Genomic DNA, 15,217 nt, shown 5'->3' with positions numbered 1-15,217 from the left:
GGTCACTGGTTCAAGCCCCAGTTGTGTCAGTTGACATTTCTGTGTGGAATTTGCATGCTCTCCCCGTGTTCGCGTGGGTTTCCTTTGGGTGTTTCGGTTTTCCCTACAGTACAAAGACATGTGGTACAGGTGAATTGAATAAGCTAAATTGGCTGTAGTGCATGTGTGTGAATTCAAGAGTGTATGGGTGTTTCTCAGTGTTGGGTTGAGGCTGGAAGGGCTTCCGTTGTGTAAAACAAATGCTGGATAAATTGGCGACTCATTCCACAGTTTCCACCCCAGATTAATAAAGAGACTAAGCCCAAAAGAAAATGAATAAATGATTGAAGAAGTAGTGCAGGAATTCCCTTTTTTCCTATTATCAAATTATCAATATACTTAATAGAATAAAAATATATAAATATAAATTTTTGAGACCTGGATTTTGTTGTTGTAATATTTAATAAGATTTCTGGAACAGATCAATTAGTTAAGAAAACATATATGGTATGTGTGTTTTCAAAATTCCAATTCATGTTTTTTTTTATTACTTTTTTTACTATATAAAATCATAGATCATTAATTTTAGCATGAATATGAAGTGAATGTAACGTAAATTCCTGTCTATGTAAATAAAAAAATGATCAGCATCCTTAGTTCTATAAAAGTGCTCTAAATGACCTTTGTAGGGAATGAAAGGACACAGTGAAGGTGAAAGGAAAGAAAGAGATCTCCTGTTCACCGTCACATGATACCCGCAAACCTCTCTCTCTCACACACACACAGACGTCTGAACACTATCATGTTGGGTCTGCTGGTGCGATGACTGCATGACTAATGTTTGCACTTGAAAGGAGCTGAATGGGTGTGATTGGTCGGGAGAACCTCTCTTGTATTCTTCTGATCTCCGCTTCACAGGTTTGCTGTGACAGGCGCTTTAACCACAGTTTCATATTCATTCCACTTATTGCTCTGGGCCGGTTACATCATTGCTGGAGAACAAAGCGAGCATGCATTCCTGTAGCAAGATAAACAGAGTCCATAAATGACTGCCACGGCTAGCTGTAATTCGTCGGGAAAACATACGGGTGGGAAAAGACCCTACAGGTGGGAGTTGAACCAGATAAATATGCAAAATTGTGTTTGTGAAGAAAAGGGTATTTTGAACAATGCCTTCTGTTTACTGTATGAACAAACTTTTTTCAAATATCGTTGTGTTCCACGTAACAATGAAAGTTATACAGGTTTGGACAATATAAAGGTGAATAAATGACCAGATCTCTTTACAGAAATCATGAACAGATTTTAAAGAACATTATACACTCAATAGCCACTTTAATAGGCACACCTTACTAGTACCAGGTTGGACCCTTTTCAAAACTTCAAAACTACCTTTGTGGCATAAATTCAAAAAGGCATTAACATATTCCTCAGAGATTTTGGTCCATATTGACATGATGGCATAACGCATTTGCTGCAGATTTGTCAGCTGAACATCCATGATGTGAATCTCCCAGTCCACCACTACCCAAATGTGCTCTATCGGATTGAGATCTGGTGAATGTGGAGGCCGTTTAAGTACAGTGAACTCATTGTCATGTCCAAGAAATCAGTCTGAGATAATTCGCGCTTTATGACATGGTGTGTTCTCCTGCTAAAAGTAGTCAAGTTCTGACCCTACCATTAGAATGTTGCAGCATAAATCGAGAATCATCAGACCAGGCAACGTTTTTCCAATCTTCTATTGTTCAATTTTGGTGAGCCTGAGCAAATTGTAGCCTCAGCTTCCTTTTCTTAGCCGACAGGAGACTTCTGCTGCTGTACCTCATCTGCCTCAAGGTTTGGTGTGTTTGACATGCATACCTCAGTTGTAACTAGTGGTTATTTGAGTTACTGTTGCCAACAAAAGAGTCAAATGGAAGTACAATAATAAAAATTTAAATATTCAAAACTAAAAGCAAATCAAACCAGTGGGTGTTTACTTCTCAGTGCCAGATGCCAATTGAATCAGTGTGTTCTAAAGAGGGAGTTCAGAACAGGACCAAAAATAATCCATTACAGTACTTCTAAACAGTGTTTTTGATGTAAACTATTTTGAGAACAGTAAGGCAGTACACAACCCTGGAATTATCTTCTTTTCCAGACCTGCATAGACCAAACTTTAGCCTGACAACAGAAGTTCAAGACTGCAGTTTCATTGCTCTGTCCAGATGCAGTCTGACTGACATGAGAAGAAAATAGTCACAGTTACAAATCAGCAATGTGCTTACAGTAACAGACCGGTGTGTCAAATTTTTAGACAAATTTTAAAAGAGTTGAACACATTATTTTAAAAAACCCAACATTTAGCGAATCATGATAAGATATATTCTTCAATTTCAGGTGGTTTGTTTTAAGACAGACCGTTAAAGAACACACTGAAAAATCTGAACTTGTCTACTTAGATGACAATCTCAAAACTCCTGAAGTGTTTCCAATCTGCTGTTATATGCATTGACTTTCAGCCAGCACTCCATGGCTGTGATGTTTGAGGCTGAGACTATTGCTTTCCTCACTGTCTGAATTTGACTGGTCCAGGAATGTCCTGTTGGTGCTAAAAGCTAGCAGGCATCGGCAACAGCAGCGTTTGCATTATGAATGGAAAACAGGAGCAGAGCTGCAGAGGGCTGAGAGCCTGCAACAGCTGTTCATCTCTATAATTCATTCTTTAACGCCAGAGAAGAGGACGGAGATCATGAGAGGGAAAACTTCAGGTCTGAACAGTCGTCGTTACAGGTGGCTATCAACTAATGAAGGGGTTTAACAAAAGAAAAGAGGTCCTTTTTAAAAAAAAAACTACTAGTCTGTGGCAGGCTGAATGTTTTGTCAACTTTAAGGGATACAGTGTTCAGCATATATGAGTACACTAGCGGTGCAACAATTCAATCTACTCACGGTTTGGTATGTATCACGGTTTTAGGGTCACGGTTTTGGTACGGTACGGTTTGTGCTATGCTTAGAAAAAAATGCCTACAGAACAATTCAATAAACAATAAACATATTTATTGGGTAACAAATAGCTGACAATGCACCAGCTTCACACATATGACTGTAGACTTGCAAGTTCTTGAATTAATTAAATAAAAGTAGGGCATTTTGAAAATTGTATGTTCAAATAAAAAATAAGCCTAAGAAAATAAGCTTAAATATCCCCTATTTTGCACCTTGGCTCAACAGTCTCAATCAATTATGCAGATAATAATTATGTCAACACATCTTAATAGTTGAGCACTTTAAAAGTATTGATTAATCCTGTTTACATTATGCTTGCATTACCAGGGCAACAATCTCCGTTTTACTTATCAGCACTATCGTAGTGAATGAAACTTAAGTAAAGAGAGAGCATTTGGCTCTTCTCTCCTAATTCAGCAGGAACAGTCCAACAGAGTCTGTAAACAGAGTGAATAGTGGTAGTGATAGGGTGCGGAAGAACACTCAACAGGAGCAGGAATGAAGTAACAGACCTATTGTCTGTCCTCGTCCGTATGAGATGCTTCTGGGTCTGGACGCGGACGTCGATCTACCTGTTAGTGACAATTGATCTAGGCTATCTTTGCAACAACAACAAAATACAGCATTCGATATGGTTTTGTGTAAGTCTGAATTTATATTGAGTGTCTGTTGAAACTGACAGCAATGCGCTGTGATTTAGCCTCATCAGGCACACTGGAGCCAAATCTGGAGCTTATCTAACAAAATAACTTATTTAAGTTTAAAAATTAGTAGCCAAACTTTATATTTTAGGGAAAATATTATTTAATTAATTAATATATTATATTAAATTCATTTTATTTAATTAATTAAATATTACTAATTGTTAAGATTAAATATTTTTTTTCAAAAAGAGGAATAATCAAGAGAAACAAAAATATATATAATTTTGTTGAAATCTTGTAGTTTGTCATTTTTTGCAATATTTTGCATGAATGTAATTGTATTATCTTTCCATTTCTAAAGATGTTCTGACTAAAATGTTATTTTAATAAATATATCTGTTTAATAAATCTGTTTCAAAATGGGGTTTACTTAATTATGCTGAGGACTGCAGTTCGCCCATCCAAACATTCTTGTTTCAAAACAGCTAGTTGGAGCGCAATTGATCCACTGCAAGTTGTACCACTGGCCATGGGTGATAATGCATATGGAATACAAAACTGCAAACACTTCAGGAGACAAAACAAAACAAAACAAAACAGAAAGCAAAGCAATTGTGAGGCCAACACCCCTCACGGGGGTTTTGTTCTGATGCAAAAAGGCTTAAATAAACAAATAAAATCTAGATCCATTTCAGTTATAAACAAACTTCATGTTGTCCTTTTATGTGAATATAAAAGATGGTGGTTTTAACATCCTTGATGCCCAAATAAAATTAGACCCCACTGACTTTCTTATTATGCGCAAAACATTTTCAAAACATCTGTGCTCAATTGCACTTGGAATGGAAAGCTGCTACCTTGCAGTAACAGCATTTTAATATCCACAAGTTCTACTAGTTAAACGTGGGTCCTTCAAAGCCTGCCTGACGTTAAAACAATGCCCAATGGATTCATCATAACAAGTGATTGAACTAAGCTCAACATGCAAAGCACTGATCCCCTCCTAGCTTTTCCCTATACTATACTTGAGGGAATTCTCCTCTCATGCTCCGCAGCCAATCTCCAGCACTTTTCCAGGAAAATCCTGGTCACTGCTCGTCTCCCCTGACGACAACTACAAAAGACGCAAATAAACCTCTCCCAACACGTCCACCCAACAGAGACTTTCAACTAATACACAAAAAACTGTTAGGAGTTTTAGAGCCTTTGAGAAGAAAAAAAATATGTTTTGTTTTGTTTTTTATTATTTTTTAGAAGTGACACACACAATCTATTATTCATAAAGATGTTTGGCACTGGCTGCCGTGCCTTTTTGAAGCCCACAGATTGTGGGCGCTCTGACGGCAGGATGAAACGGATATCATTTGCATCTCTCTGAAAATGCTCAGGTCTATTCGAAGGTAAGGACGAGCGAGAGGAAGGGGGGGAAAACACAGCAACTTCCTGAGGAACTTTCAAGCCGGAGCTTGAATTAATGCAGCGACTAAAAATACGAACTGGCAACGGGAGAAAATAGAGACTCTATTCTGGAGGGTTTGCCTTGCTCTGGTGAAAAACAGCAGACTAGTGATGAGCAAACAGCCGTTTTGGCATCCGCCGCTGCAGAGAGAGACAAGACTTAGCACATAACAAGCTACATACAGTATTTACAGTATATCGCGCCTCTTTGACAGTCATCATTAGTGTTATTCTCATCATCGCCACTTAAACTGCAGCTGCTGTTTATTGTTGTGGATGCACAATAATCTGTGTTTACTGTGTGGAAAATTTTCAGCATGTGAATGCAAAGACATAAGGTCTAGCGTGGGCATTAATCAGACTTTTTTTTCTGTGCGTGTTTGTATAAACAGGTTAATCTGCCGCGCGCTGTGTAAGCAATGGAAGTAAATAGAGCTGGCTGATGTGTTTACTCTGACTCTGGGAGTGCTGGCGGTCAGGTCGGGAAGCAGAGCCAAGAAGAACACAAAAAACGGCGCTGCTGAAGGAGGCCCCTGTTTTTGCATAGGGCTCCTTCACACCCCGGCCTGGAGATGCCCTCACCTGTCAGCATACCGTGACGGAGGATAGTGTGAAGCCACTGCAAGACTGCCTCTGCAGAAAGGCATGCTGGGTAGGGCACGGTGGGCAGTCACTTTCAGACCTTTTCAACTTCTCCCACCCAGGAGGAGACTATCTCACACAGCTGAAATGAGCCACAATTTGGACATTCTCAAGCACATTCAGTTTGTGGTGGTTCTTCATCTTTGGGTATATTTATGTTTTGTTTGGGAACATTAATGTAGTTTTTTTTCTCTTTGTCACAAATATATCGGGATCTATTTTAACGATCTAGACACAAAGTCTAAAGTGGAGGGCACAAAAGCATTAAGAAATCTACTTTTGCTATTATAAGTTTGGAAAAATATGCTCTGCGTCCCGGTGTATGGTCTAACAGGTTTGTGCTTAATCTCTTATCAAGTTGTGGAGGTGTTTTGAGAATAAACCAATCAGAGTCTCATCTCAAATTACCTTTAAGAGTCAGTTGCATCACACGATGGCGTATTTGTGATTTACATGGCGTAAGTGGATAAAACTGAACACTTCACTAGTGAGAAAAGTTAAACAAACCATCTGCAGCGTGAGGATAAAGAACAAGCCACCTCCATTCAGTTTTTCTACTTTCACTTTATTTTAGTTTTACTTTTTACTTCTTTACTTTCGTGCATAAGGAAACAATGTTGTACGCACTCCACTGAAGACATCCAATAGCCTACATATTTAATTTTGTTTGTTAAGTGCAAAGATTTGTTTCAAAACTATTTCTAAATTCAGTTCTAATTAAAAAAATACCCGCGAGATGAGGCATGGCGGCAGTGGTTTTTATATTTATGTAGAAAATATTTTTTGTAACATAAAAAATTAAAGAATTAAAATATGTAAAGATATTTGTGTATTGCAGTACATCCTGTGTTTTGGATCTAAATAGGCGCACAACTCGACTTTAGACCTGCTTTAAGTTGGTCAATTGCGCAGTCTATGTTAGGTCATCAAAATAGCAACGTGCCAACAACGCACCCTAACACACCTCCTTTTTACACCGTCACACCCATGAGTCAACAAAATAGCACAAATGGATTTTCTATTTAAACAACGTGGTGCAAAATGTGAAATTAAGGGTTGCGCTGGTCTGAAAATAGCAACAAATTGCGGTAAACTAGTCTTATGCCTTATTGTGCCTGGTGTATGATAGGGCCATCATGTTTAATGATAACGTATTCACAATAAAAAGTACATATATAACATATTTGATTTGATTGTATTCATAACCAACACTAATTAATTGTATAAACAGACATGGTGGATGAAAAATAGGTCATATTTTATAGGTATTGAACTTGTATCAGTTTTCCATATTTTGTGATTAATGTTTTTATTTCCTCACATTTATTCATGAATTTGAATTACGTTATAGGACCTTAAACTTTCTTTCAACAACTTTCAACTTTTCACCACATTTTAAATATCAAATGTATTACTTTAAAATAATATAGAGTACTGTACTGTCTGGGTTAGTGTTGTATACTATGCTACAAAACCCTTTTAATAAACTGCCTGTACATTTTTTTTCTTAGACTTATTTCTCTATTTATTATTTTTTTTATTTATTACATTATATAGAACTACACATATGTCAATAACAGTCACTTTGTTAAATTGTAGAGTTAAATTTACAACATTAAAAGTCAAAAGAATAGAGATCAACATGCCATAATGCAATTCACAACCATAAATAAATGAAAAACACTTTGGAATAATGTAAGATTTGTGTAATGGAAAAATATAAGGAATACTAGTAATTACAGTAAGGAAACAATTAATTAATTAATTAATTAACAGATTTTTAGTGCATTTAAATTATTCTTTTTCTAATTTTATTATTATTATTATTATTATTATTTACATTTATTTTGTGCTATAATAAATAATTTCTTAATGTATTGTATACTTGACATTAATTGTACCTTACAAAAACTAGAGTGTCAAGCAATTTATTTTATTGATGAAAAAAAAGCCCACATATTTAAGCTTTCTAAAAAAAAAATTTTTTTTAAAGTCCTGCAACTAGATAAATGGTATTGGATAAACTAAACTAGTAAAGTTCCATACTGTAAGAAGGAAACCCCACAGACACAAGGCCTTAAAGTCTCATCATATGTGTATAGTTACAGGACGAGATGCAAGCTGACAGCGGAACCGTGAGCGTATTGGGACCCGAGAGCAGTTTGAACAGTGATTCCTCTGTTTCTACTCCAAATGATGAATTTGCCAGGGCCCCCAAATCAACAAGCATTAAGACGAACAAAACAACAGCACATTAAAATGAAAAGAAAAACAAAATAATGAATGTTGGATAAGTTTTCAGTGGAAAAAGCCCTGGACTGCCCATGAGGATATCGCAGAGTGTGGTAAACTGCCACCCGCAGTTTGATGGATCTAACGTCTTATTTCCACAGATCTCCTTGTATAACTGCTGTCATTAAGAGCTCAACTCTGCTGTCAGGCTCTCACTTTTCATCTTTTTCTGATGTATTGTGCAAGTGAGAGACTTTTATTTGAATTTTTTTGGGATATTTATTTTTATTTATTTTAAAGTTGAAGAAATTATTAGGCCCCCTTTGATTTTATTTCCCAAATGTTTAACAGAGCAGGGAAACTTTCACAGTATATCTGATAATATTTTTTTCTTCTGGAGAAGGTCAAAATTATTATCCCTTTAAGCTTTTTTTTATTTGTTTTTTCGATAGTCTAACGAACAAACCATTGTTATAAAATAACTTGCCTAGTTAACCTTAATCTAGTTAAGCCTTTAAATGTTAATTTAAGCTGTCTAGAAGTGTCTTGAAAAATATGTAGCGAAATATTATGCACTGTCATCAGAGGGGCTAAAAATTCGGTGGAGGGGGGGGGGGTAATTCTGACTTTAACTGTATATAAAACCTTTTTTATTTGATCTTTATAAATTAAACACATGAACATTTTACTCAAAACATAATAAATTCATAAAATTCAAAGAAACTTCAAAAAATGATTAAAAGCTAGTATTGTACATTTTTATCCGTTTTATACTTTACTATACAGTATTATACATATTTAAATTATTGTGTCTTTCCAAAAAATAATGACTAATAATATTTCAATATATAAAATAAATCAATATATTTAATCTCAAGCTTGATGTTCATTTGTTATGAAATAAATTAATGGAATATACAAATAATAAATCTATTAATTTTGCCAGAGTTCTGAGAATGACACTAAAGATAACAAAATAATAAGATTAAGAGTAAAAAATGAACGTTTGTTTTAAATCAATTTATGATAACTTCACTCTTGGATTAGATCTTTCTTAGATCTATTCTATTCTATTCTCTCAGAAATAAAGGTACGCATGTTGCTGCTTTTCTCCTGATTCGACTTCCTTTTATTCCTCTTATTTTTTAAAGATAAAAGCATTTACTAAATGAGTAAGTGCAAATGCGAAAAGTAAAACAACAAAACTGAACATAAGCAAATTCTTTCTGCAAGCAAAGTCTCACAGAATGTTATTTTTGATGTAACTAACATTTTATTTCCCCAGATCTGCTTGCAGAAGTGGCATCATTAAGAGCTGAACTGCTGTCAGGCTCTCGGTTTTACGTTTCTCCATGTACTGTACAAGCGGGAGAGATGTTGTTTACCTAGAGGAGAGGAGAGAAAGCGGAGGAGATGCACTTGGCTGAGTATGAGGGCAGATAAGAGGAGATTACAGTTGCTATCTCTCCTCTCGTCCCGCTGCAAACATCAAGCTTCTCTGATACGGCCTAATTGTTCTCTTTAACTGCGAGGTGATATGAGTCTCTCCGTAAACCAACCCACGCTGCAGAACGAGCAAAAACCCGTTCGCACACACACTTTGTCTAAACAACTAAACACGCCGCTCACGGCCTTGCCTTTATGAACACAACGCTAATTCTCATAGAATGTTATTTTTACTTTTTCACTAAAGCCGGCTTGATTTAATGGTCTACTGTGGAAGGAAGCCAACTGTGCAAGAGGGAGTTCAAACACAAAAACATCAGAAACTTTGATGTAGCTCCATTCCTGCTTTCTTTAGAAGTAATCATTTCGGGAGGGTGGGGAACGGGACAATAATTCATTTGCAAAACAATGCCGCTGAATTGTTTAAAAAAATACGCAGCCCAAGACACAGTGCAGCTCCGGATGACTTGTTATAGTTTATGCAATTCTGATTTCGCAGATAACATCTACATATCATTAAAAAGCCCCCCAAAAACACTCATCACGTCATAAGAACACATCATTGCAATGAGTTATCTATGCAGAGAGATCTATATCAGCTGTTCCAAAGCAAATTACATACAACACAAATATAAAATGTATTATTTAGTGATTGCAAGGATGCCAAGTAGATATAAAATAATAAATATATTAGATGTACAGTATAATACTTATATAAAAAGTACATTAAAAATGTAAAAAATAATGTTTTTTTTTTATGTCAAGTAAGTTTTTTATTGAAGACAAAAATTCAGGAAAAGGATTCTGTTTTATACATGTTGTCCACATATTACATAGGCAAAGAAAGAGAAAATAATCAAATAAAATAAGCAGTGATGGAAATAACGGCGCTATAAATAAATGGCTTTACTAACGGTGTTACTTTTTTCAGTAACAAGAAGCTCTGCTACTAAAAAAGGAGACGAAGTAACAATATCAAAGCAAATAAAACTTTCTTTTTCTCCACTGCAAACACTTATTAGTCAAATGGAGAATTAAACAAAATAATATCTGGATATATAGTTGAGGACATTTTGCCGTTGTCCCTCACATTATCCTACAGCAAGATTAAAATGGTTTATATTAATGTACAATTTTTTTATTTTTATTTTTTTATAGTCATTTGACTATAAAATTAGATTTTTAAAGTAACACAATAGTCACTTTCCCTGGTAATTAGTTACTTTTATAATCATGTAACTCAATTATTAACTTAGCTACTATTTGTGAAAAGTAATAAGTAACTATAACTAATTACTTTATTAAAGGAGTGTGCCCAATACAGAAAAAAAAAAAATAAATAAAAATAATAAAAAAACCCACCCACATAACATCACATAACTTGTTTACAAAGACTTGATTGAACAACAGAGTATGATGAAAAGGAATATTAAAACATTACATAAAATAAAGCATTAGTCCACAAGGTTTTTATCAAGGTTGAAGATATAAGGATGCAAGATTAGATCAAAACTGCTCAAGTTTTCTTTTCAAACATTAACTAATTCGCTCCAAATGTAACTTAGAATCATTTCTCTAAGCCACAGTTTACATGAAGAATATTCAAAACAATAGATAACCTGAAACTTTTTTTTATTAAAATTACAAATAAAATAACAATAAAAATCGAAATAAAAAAAACGTATAAAGATCTACGATTACTTGATATGATAAGGACTTTTTTTGTACACTTCCAACAGGTTAGAAATACCTGCGGTGGTAGCCAGATTGAAACACATCTTTTACCCATGGCACCCAAATGGTTAACTACATGTGACACAAAAACTAAAGGGATTTTCAACAAAACTTTTATTTATTATGACACTGTTATACTCAATAGGTTTTCAATAGGTTAACGTTTTTAAAAAGGCTGTTGAGGTTGAAAGTTTAGGTTGCTTTATTGGCATGACATTTAGTACAGTATTGCCAAAGCATTTAGATATGTATAAAATATACAGCAAAGGAGAAATAAATTACAGGAAAAATGAATAAAACAGATAATATCTCTAAAATGGGTATTTATTAATAATTAAATAAAAATTAGAATAAAAAGTATAGATTATTAAAAAAAAAAGGAAAATGAGTTTATTGCCCATTTCTAATGATGTACATATATTTTGCAGCCAGTTTAGATGTCATTTCAAATCTTTAGATCGCATTTTTAATGGCATTTAGATGGCCTCATAAAGGCGCATCTCTGTTGGGTCTCCGCATAGCATGTGACACTGTCTGAGGAAGTGTTGTTGTCAGTTCTTGTGAACACACAATGAGCAGTATGAAACATGTGAGAGAAGATTTTCCACTGGTAATAGAACTTAAACAGAAAAATGTGTAAAAGGATGATAATTTTGAAAAAAAAAAAAAACTGTAAATAAATATACTTGGGCGGCCGTTAATATACTGTACCTGGGCAGCCCGCCCAAGTAAAGTCTATTTGTGGGAAGCACTGCACTGCTGTTTAGAAAGTTTGATATCAGCAAACTTTGTTTATCAGTTAACCCTTACAAATATTAAGAAGAAAAACTATATAACAAATAGGAAATAAGTTTTTACATACCAAAGTCAGCATATTGGAGGGAAGATCATGAGCCACTAAAGACTACAGTTCAAAAGTTCACACTTAGATGATGATTGACTATAAAAGCTTGTTTGGCATGCTGTCCCGGAAGAGAGCCCTGAGCTCATGAGATCCTCGAGCCCAGGGCTCCCTCCTGTTGCAAGGCGGGAAGGGAGTTTGAGGTCAGGTAGATCTCGAGAATTCCCCTGCTGTAGTAACCAAGGAACAGCAAGTGATTGCTCTTGGAGATAACTACATACTATAAGCATGTCTATGGTGACAATTTGGATTAGTCAATTAACTTAATTTGCATGTTTTTGGATGGTGGGAGGAAACCGGGGAACCCGGGGTAAACCCACGTGAGCACGGGGAGAAAGTGCAAACTCCACACAGAAATGTCTGCTGGTTTGGTAAAGCCTGGAACGAGAGACATTCTTTACATTTACATTTAGCAGACGCTTTTATCCAAAGCGACTTACAAATGAGGACAAGGAAGCAATTTACACAACTAAGAGCAACAATGAATAAGTACTAAAGGCAAGTTTCAGGTCTGTAAAGTCTAAGAAGGGAAGTATTAGTAGTTTTTTTTTTTTTTTTTTTTTTGTACAGTTAGTGTGATATTCAAAGAGGCAATTGCAGATTAGGAAGTGAAGTGGAGACTAAATAGTTGAGTTTTTAGTCGTTTCTTGAAAATAGCGAGTGACTCTGCTGTTCTGATGCAGTTAGGGAGTTCATTCCACCAACTGGGCAGATTGAGCGTGAGCGTTCGCGAAAGTGATTTTTTCCCTCTTTGAGATGGAACCACGAGGCGACGTTCATTCACAGAACGCAAGTTTCTGGAGGGCACATAGATCTGCAGAAGTGAGTGCAGATAAGAAGGTGCTAGGCCAGAAGTCACTTTGTAGGCAAACATCAGAGTTTTGAATTTGATGCGAGCAGCAACTGGCAGCCAGTGCAAACGGACTAGCAGCGGAGTGACATGTGCTCGTTTAGGTTCATTGAAGACAACTCGTGCTGCTGCATTCTGGAGCAGCTGAAGAGGTTTGATAGAGTTAGCTGGAAGCCCAGCTAGTAGAGAGTTGCAGTAATCCAGTTTGGAGAGAACAAGAGCTTGAACAAGGAGTTGAGCTGCATGTTCAGATAAGAAGGGTCGGATCTTTCTGATGTTATAGAGTGCAAATCTGCACGATCGAGCAGTTCTAGAAATGTGGTCAGAGAAGTTTAGTTGGTCATCAATCGTTACTCCAAGGCTTTTCACCATTTTGGATGCAGTAATGGTTGCCCCATCCATCTGGATTGAAAAGTTATGGTGTAGAGTCGGGTTGGCAGAAACTACAAGCATTTCCGTTTTTGCGAGGTTCAGCTAAAGATGATGATCTTTCATCCAGTGTGAAATATCCAACAGGCAGGCTGAGATACGAGCTGGAACTGAGGGATCATCAGGATGAAAAGAGAGGTATAGCTGGGTATCATCAGCATAGCAGTGGTAGGAGAATCCATGTCTCTGGATGACTGGTCCTAGAGATGATGTGTAGATGGAGAAGAGAAGTGGCCCAAGAACAGAGCCTTGAGGTACATTCTTGATGTAAGGCAACAGTGCCACGCACTGTGCTGTCACACATCTAGGAAGGAGGAGGAGTAGGGGTGGAAGGGGGGTCTCTTCAAGACGAAGATAGCAGTGGAATGAAACCCAGGGTATTTATAGTAGTTTAGGAGTTATCTGATTGGAGCATAGTGAATTGGATAATGTAAATCCAGCCGCTAGCAATCATAAGCACGTGATCCTCTCGAAATGAGTTTATACATAAACTTCACTTAAAGATGTTGACTAAAAATGCAATCACAGACACATTTTGTTTAAAAACACTAAAAAGCAAGTTTTTACACAGCTATGGCGAGAAAGGCATGGTTAAACACACCAGAACAGCGAAGAGCAGAACAATAAGGACTGAGACCAGCGATGTTGTGAGATGTTGTGAGAGACAGTCGGTACAGTAGACAGGATTGTTACTGACCCAATCGCTCAAGTGCTGCCTTGTCACTAAAGTTTAATTTGCCTGTGACTATTTGTCAATCGGTGCTAATACAGTCTTAGAATCGAGAAACGATTTGTACGGTTTGTACTTTTAAGCCCTCAAATGCTTCCTTCTCTGTGATGTCATGAACACCATGTTTCTTTTCGGTCCCCCTTATATCTGATTAGATATTTTGAGGATGTTATTTTTTTTCTGTAACCTGTTAACAACCAGTACAGCACAGAGACGGCAACATCGTGGCAACAGCAAATTATGAGGCTAAAACATCTGTTTGTAAAATCTTGGAGCAGACATTTATGTGGGTAACACAACGAAAACAAAAACAAAGTGATGTTTTGCTTTTTGCTATCAATTTGGCAAGTCAGTCACCAAAAATACCCGCACATTTTCCATACTACTCTTTTTGTTTGCACAACACTTACAATTTTGCTCAGTTATACGTTTATAATTTTTTTTTAATATATATTTAAATTTTAGATTCACAGACGTTTTTTTTGACACATTATTTTCAATATGTGGCTGAGAAATAGTTATTAACATAGAACTATTAATACTATAGTTTTTTTTTTTTTTTTGCCAGTAGAAAAAATCCTTAGTTTTGAACCCTGTAGGTCAATCAGTGTTGATTAACACCTCGTCACCTTGGATTTATAAGGTTCTATCTGCGTTCTGAATGTTTTTGAGATATCAAAGCTTCAAAGTTTTTGCATTCCATTGCAAACAGAATGTGTATGTGTAACATTTATTTTTTAAATAAAAAAGTCTTTAAATTGTAAACAAAAAAAAAACATTCTAAAAGATGTAAATAAGTTGTTGTTTAATAAGAAAATGTCATTAACTCAATTCTGAAAAATAAAATGTCAAGATAGAACCTTATACTTTAATTCTAAGGTGACGACCTGTTTTTTTTTTTTTTTTTCCTCAGTGATTGGATTGGAGAGATGCTTTTAAGAGAGAAGATGGGCCAGTCCGGGGAGAATGAAGAGAGCCAGAAACAAAACACAGAAAGTGTGTTAATCTGCCATATGACTATAAATAAATACTTTAATCACCTGAATCTGTAACCAGGGATGTGACACTGACAACAGGGGTGAGGATCCACATGCAGGGTTTTATTGACAGAATGGTCAGGCAAGCAATGATCAACACAGGAGCAAGCAAATGTATGAGGGCAATTTAGAGTCGTCAAAATA

At 36.0% G+C, this 15,217-nt stretch overlaps 1 protein-coding gene and 1 long non-coding RNA gene across 10 annotated transcripts in view; one reads left to right on the top strand and one right to left on the bottom strand.

Moving 5' to 3' along the window:
• Positions 1-15,217, bottom strand: part of rxraa (retinoid X receptor, alpha a) — a 346,336-nt gene that overhangs the window by 75,344 nt on the left and 255,775 nt on the right. The window lies entirely within an intron of this gene.
• On the top strand, positions 4,777-7,510 carry LOC147831886 (uncharacterized). Its single transcript, XR_015520269.1, has 3 exons — positions 4,777-5,014; positions 5,465-6,653; positions 6,719-7,510. It is a non-coding gene; the product is annotated as an uncharacterized LOC147831886 (long non-coding RNA).

The sequence above is a fragment of the Danio rerio genome, chromosome 21, assembly GCF_052040795.2.
Source record: "Danio rerio strain M-AB ecotype USA chromosome 21, GRCz13ab, whole genome shotgun sequence".
NCBI lineage: Eukaryota > Metazoa > Chordata > Actinopteri > Cypriniformes > Danionidae > Danio > Danio rerio.
The sequence above is the reverse complement of the archived record's forward strand: the minus strand, read 5'-3'. Positions and strand labels throughout refer to the sequence as shown.